General features: G+C 33.6%; 1 long non-coding RNA gene across 1 annotated transcript; it reads right to left on the bottom strand.

The window, feature by feature from the left end:
• Positions 1–3405: 3405 nt before the first annotated feature.
• On the bottom strand, positions 3406–5940 carry LOC133198917 (uncharacterized). Its single transcript, XR_009722664.1, has 3 exons — positions 5859–5940; positions 5647–5687; positions 3406–3506 (listed from the first exon to the last, which is right to left on the bottom strand). It is a non-coding gene; the product is annotated as an uncharacterized LOC133198917 (long non-coding RNA).
• Between the last annotated feature and the right edge of the window lie 671 nt (positions 5941–6611).

Raw genomic sequence — 6611 nt, 5'->3', positions numbered from 1 at the left:
GAGATTTGAAATGCAATGTTACCCCTCCCCTAAAATGATATTTCATTAATGCATATATTAATGCATATATCATTTCCACAATGTTCTCTGGCTCGAACTTTTAATTTCCATTCTTATTAAATTTACCTGTGATTCAAACTTCTATCCATGTTGTGTTCAAACGATTTTTTTAAATTTACTTTTTAACCTCTTTGCGTTTATTGACATAGGGTCCGTTTTACAAAAGAACTTAGTACGATTAAGACCAACAATTTTAGCTTTTTCTTACATCATGCTAAACCAATATTTTAGAGAAAATAGTGTCTTCTAAAAACGTTTTTTAAGATTCACGTTATCTTGCAAAAGCATTTTTTTCATCTTAGTCGTAAATTCCTTTGATATGCATAGGAGCATTGCTTTTTTCTTTAATTTGCATGCCCGTGTAAAAAAAATGTTTGCACTTTAATTTTCAATGTAAAGTCTAAATGTAATTCAATTGCCACAATGTGTAATTTATTCTTGATAAAGATTGACAATATTGATATCGTAATTCACTTTAAAACAAATGAAATGATTTGGACTTACATAGGCGTAACCATCCCCCCACTCCCACCCCGTCCATAAATTAAAACTATAAACTCCTTTGCTTAAGGATGCAAATAAGAAAATAATAAAGTCAGTGATTAGGAAGGAAGTTTTAGACAGTTTCTATTTGGCATTTACTCTAACCCTTGCGTCTTATACTCTAACCCTTGCGTCTTTCAAGAACTGTCAAATAATTTACTGGTCGCCCCTTTTGGGTTTTGGACGTTAGTATTCGGGAACTTCCGTGATTAGAGAATTAAACGAGCGAAATTTGAAAGAAAATAATTATTTCAAAAATATATAATGGACGAAAAGTTGTTACCAGAGGATTTTTATCATTATAAAAGAATTATCTGGAGAGAAGAGGGTTCTCAATTCAGCTGGTAAGCATTGCATATAACTTTTAAAAGGAAAAATTCGTGTCGGGGGCACGGAAAGGGGCGAATGCAGTTACAAGCCTTGTTTCTTTTTAGTATACAGTTGGGATATGTCATTCTTAAAACGTGCATAATATCAAATTTCTGTGATTGTCTAGTGTATATCAAGCTGAAAGATTTACAAAAAACTCAAAATTACCACTGTGCGCTAAAAAAAAATGTTACGGATATTAATATAGTTCAAATTTCCTCGACAATACATTATATAGAAAATATACATTATCCTTGACCCAAGCGCCTATGGTATGTATGTTTAACGATCGAAAAAAGTTTGGCAAGTCTCTACATTTTCTGAGGAGAACTACGGTTCACTTAACACCTACTTACTTTGAAGAGCTTCAGTATAGGTTGTCAATTATGTAAGTACACCCCTATGAATGACTAGAGATCACCTACAATAAAAACACCAGCGCTCCGCGTTAAACAAAGAGTAACTCTCCTTTGCTTTTACTTCCGTTTTCAGCGGAGCGGACCTTACTGTGTCGCAATTTTTTTACTGTGTCGCATACATAAAATTTGAATCGTTACTGTGTCGGAGAAAATTTTACTGTGTCGGAAGCAACACAGTTAAGCACTCATGGAGAACCCTGATACTATTTGTGATTCGTCCATGGCTTTTCTGATTTCTTTTTCAAAAAAGAGATAATTTTCCTGATAATGATCTGGACGCTGCCTTAACATGCCAATCTTCTCTTTTTTGTATTGTATGTTCACCTCGATTGGAAATCAATTTGCAGTTTAAGTATCTATATAACACAGCAGAGGGAAGGGATATTTCTGTGAATGTTCCTGTTATTAGTTATCAAGAACCAAAACATGCATACTGGATGGGACCCGTTGATCACGAAAGGATAACAATAATTACTGCTCAGGGAAAAAGGCCATATAAGTCCTGAATCAGTAGTTATATTCCAGTATTAAGTCCTAAGTATATTTATGGAATTTCACGCTCTTTCTTGATGGCATTACTATCGATACCATTCGAATTCAGAACAAAGGTAGCCCTATCCATGTAGTAAATTTGGACATGCATTCGGTTAAATAGTTGTGTAATTTTAAATCTAAAAAACATCAACTGAGAATGGGAACATAGGTTGTTTATACAAATATTTTTATATTCAAATGAGAAACTGGTTTGTTTCAAACACCAGCTAGACTTCACACTTATATTGCCGGCCGACAGGGCATGCTTACCCTTCCATGGCACCTGATCCCACCTCTGATGTATTTTTTGAGGTCTGTGTTTGCTCTGCTCCTATTTTGTAATGTTTAATGGGACTTTTGAACATGATTACTGTTCGTTATCTCCATATTTCATTGTTTACTTCAAATAATTCTGTATATCGGTTTACAATCTTAACGAACAGTATTGCCATGGTAACTAAACATGAATGTAGTAGCCACAAGATAGACATTTATAAAAATTCAATTTAAAAAATTGTGTCATAGTGGAGTCCACAGGTGTAAACGTTTCATTGAAATCGGATAAATGTGTAGGAAAAGTAGAGTTTTGAAAGAATCTGACTGACTTTTTTTTCATGCTATTTGCTAGGCCATTATTTACACACTGAATTGTCGACGGATGTTCCCGTTATTTCCCGATCATGCATGGGGCACACGGCGGACCTGACCGGTCGGCAGGGGATGCTCACTCCTCCATGGCACCTGATCTTACCTCTGATGTTTTTAGAGATACGTGTTTGCTCTGCTCAAAACTTTGTATTGTTTAATGATCTTTTGAGCTTGAATACGCTTCGTTATCTCCATACATTTCATAGAACTTTTCATATAAAAATTTCTGTGAAATTCCTTTGAAAAGCTACTCCCCCTAAGTTTTCCCATGCATGTAAAAAGGGGATATTCAAAAATGAAAAAAAAAAAAAGAAAAAAAAAAGAAAGAAAGAAAAAGGATAGGGGCATTATAAAAAAAATCTTCTTAAGAACAGCTGGACATAAAAAAGATGAAATTTATTTGAAATCTTCCTAAATAAGTAAATGCAACTGTTGTCGGATGGTCTATAAGTGTGATGACCTACATATTACAGGCACTTGTTTCTTTGATCATTCATTAACCCAGGTCCTTTACCACACCACCCATGAAGATCTGTGTTTATATTTGATAATTTTAAGCAGAATAATCTCTCTTTGAAATATGAAATGAGAATTTAAACCACAGTTCTATGTTCCCTTTTCATATTAAAACAAGTTTGATGTCCAATTATTTTCTCTTTCAGGGGCATTATATTTTTTTTTTATTTTGTTGTTGATGTCCATCATTAATTAAAAGTAACGATCAAAATCAAATTTAAATGAAAATTTTTAATGAACTTTCAACTGTTTGTCTACACAGAGGACATTTCTGAAGGACTATGGAGCAGGGTTGGCAGCAACAGAGATGCCCACAGGGATTAAAAGCAACATTTACTTTTTCCTCAAGACAAATTGTGCACAAGACATTCTCCTTCAAACGACTGTTTTCTTCTTGTAACTTTTTCATGCATAATTCTGAAAATACACAACTTTTCGTTAAGGTATCTCAACATTTGTGTTTTACGGTAATGTTTCAAAAATTGCTAAAATAAACGTCTGTGATATATAAACCAAAAAAATAATGCAATTGAATCGATTCTGATTTTTATTTTATTACTTAAGCCTTGTACGAGGGGGTATCAAAAAGTTCGTGGACTAGCGCCATAAAATTAAAACCGCTTTAGGTACATCAATGATTCTTAAAATATTTAGTTAGCCTCATCTTTTCTATCTATAGAATAAACTACAGATCATAATTGTTATTTTTATATAAATTAGTAATGTTTTTGTAAGCAATGTTATGTCCAGGCGGCGCAACCTCGAACATGACGTTTTTTCGACCTAAGTTTAAGTGAGAAAAACTCTTTTGATATGGACATTTGTCATCCAAAAATCCCGATAATTCAGGTATGTGATGGGACACTATTGTTCCGTAAAATATGCAATTTTTACCTCATTCTGTAAGTTTCATAAAATTTTATCGTAAATTTTGTATGGAGTGTTCAAATAATTAAGGGCTTGAAAATGACGTCAAAAAGGGGGAGGGGTTTCTTTTTCCAACATTCTATAAAGTTTTGCCCCTGAAAAAACTGGTATAGACCTAGGAAATGTTTAAACTGGCTACAGAGAGATAAAATACATCCAGAGTGCTTGTTTTTTAAATGCCAAAATAGATTCAGAGAGAAAAGGGATGCACAGTTAATGTCGATTTGTAGTCAAGGTGGGAAAAGTCAATCACGTCAAAAAATGACGTTGATCATGTATGGTAGATATTGAACTCCAAAAGGCAAAATATGCTGGCATAATGAAGCGAAGATCTCTCCCAATGTATAAATCCATTTGCAATATTATATGTATTGAAAGCAGCTGTTCATGACATTGTAAAGTCATATAAACAAGACGGGTTTAAGTCCTCACTTAACTCCAGGGAATCTCATATCAAGATAAGTGTATGAGGTAGAAGAAAAACAATGACGTTGTCGGACGTCATGAAACTAAACGGCGACAGCGCCGGGTGATCATACAATATCGTTTTTATTTTATAATAATTTGGCAAATAATGAACGTATCAAGCTAAAATTTTCAACATGTCGTTATTTTTAGTTGTTTTATGTTCCTTATAAATTTTGAAAGCACAGACTACTTAGTACTAATTTTATCGTCTCAGTCCACGAACTTTTTGATAACCCCTCGTATAAAATTGAATATATACTTTTTTCTACCTATCAGGATTACCGAAAGGATATTATGACACAATGCGATGAGAGCAGATCCTTGAAAATTTACATAAACCTGACAAATGACACTGCACAGCCACCCCCAACTACCCACGCCCACTCACCTCACTTCTCATTGTTTCTTTCTGCATGTAAGTAGCTCTTCAACTTAGTTTTCCAATTGTAAGTGGGACTTTTGAATTTGAATAAAAACTTTTGATTTTATTTTCATAAGCCCTTCATTTTACATGCATGATTTATTGTAACGCCGAAAAAATGATACGAATTCCTTTAAATCTGAATCCTTTTCAAATACACAGGGAATCTTTTGTCTTATCAATTAATATCTGGAAATTTCAAAAAGTTTCCCTCGTTAAATTTTCTTGATTATACAAGGATTCCACTTGCTATTTGTCTTCCCTGGTAAGTGAATTATGATAAATTGTACCTGAATCAAAAACAGGAAAAACAAAACCTGAAATGTTTGTAAAACACTGATGCCCCCATATGACATCTCCTGGCCAAGGTAAAAGTTTCCTAATAGCAGGTTTAATGTCAAGATCATTAAGTCCAAAATTATGATATCAAGAGAAAGGTCTTGGCACATACGAAAGCCTTATCATGAACCGTTCTAAAGTAATGATCAAGGATAAAGTTTTCCAGAAGTATGTCAAACTCCAGCGTTAAGGTCATGGCGTTAAAAAGAAAGGTCTTGTTAAAAGGAATAAACATGTGGAATATGGAGCCCTAGCACCAACCGTTCTAAAGTTGTGACCAACGTTTTTTTTAGGACAGACAGACTCACAGAGGACAGTCCAAAAAATACATGTATATTCTTCCAGTATCCGATTACGGGAAAATAAAAATTTTAGTCTTAAGCAAGAACGTTAGCTTTTTACCGAGCTCCTTTTCTCTTTCATCCCTTTTCTGATCATCTTTGCTGAAGTAAAAGCGTATATTTATTGTATAAGATAAATAGTATATTAAACAAAGTATATTAAACATTCAAATATTTTATGAATTATGTTTTGTGAAAAGATTATATTTGGTAAAATAGGTATGTAAGATTAAAACATAACATAAAACAATGGTGCATTTAATTATTACGTACCACATCTCAGGACATTTTTTCCTATGCTTCCTGCTGTCTCTAAACTTACATTTTGAGCTGCAATATGGTGCGTTGCATAGTTCACACTTAGAAAATCCTTTAAAAATTCCTCAAAATTTAAGTTTATAGTTATTGACGGTTTCCATGCGAGAACTTATGATAGTGAAATGTCCACAATAACATGATATGAAATGCGCATGTGTAATACTTACCATATACGTATGCTAAACAGTATGAACATTGTTCAAGATCGAGCCCTATATATTCAAATTCATGTTCTGAAATACAAATATAATCCATGACAACATTGATTTTCATAGTTAAACAAACAAAACTAACAATTACTTTGTTTTACTACTGAACCGACTGTGAAATTGATTTAAAAGCCATTTTCGTGTATACTCACGCGAAGAAATATACACGGAGATACTCGCGCTAAAGTGACGTCACAATGAGCTACAGAGACGCTAATACGAGGGGTGATCAAAAACTATCTCTATATTTACAAAACCTCAATTCACATCAGAATGATATTTGGCACACAAATATTCATGAACATGTTCTATAAATAGCATATGTCATGTAATGTTTTGGTCAATGTTTATGACGTCACGGTGTGAAAATGACGTCAATATTTAGGTAACCTGTGACGAAAAATGGGTGACTCAGTCTTACTCGTGCAAGGAAGGGCTGTAAAGTTTAACGTAAATCTTGGAAATTCCCTTGCAGTGGCATATAATAATTTGTACAGGG

Source organism: Saccostrea echinata, unplaced genomic scaffold (assembly GCF_033153115.1).
Source record: "Saccostrea echinata isolate AGI-Se365-2 ecotype Australia unplaced genomic scaffold, CSIRO_AGI_Sech_v1 ptg000033l, whole genome shotgun sequence".
In the NCBI taxonomy this organism is placed as follows: Eukaryota; Metazoa; Mollusca; class Bivalvia; order Ostreida; family Ostreidae; genus Saccostrea; species Saccostrea echinata.
Note: the sequence above shows the minus strand (reverse complement) of the source record. Positions and strands in the feature narration are given on the sequence as shown.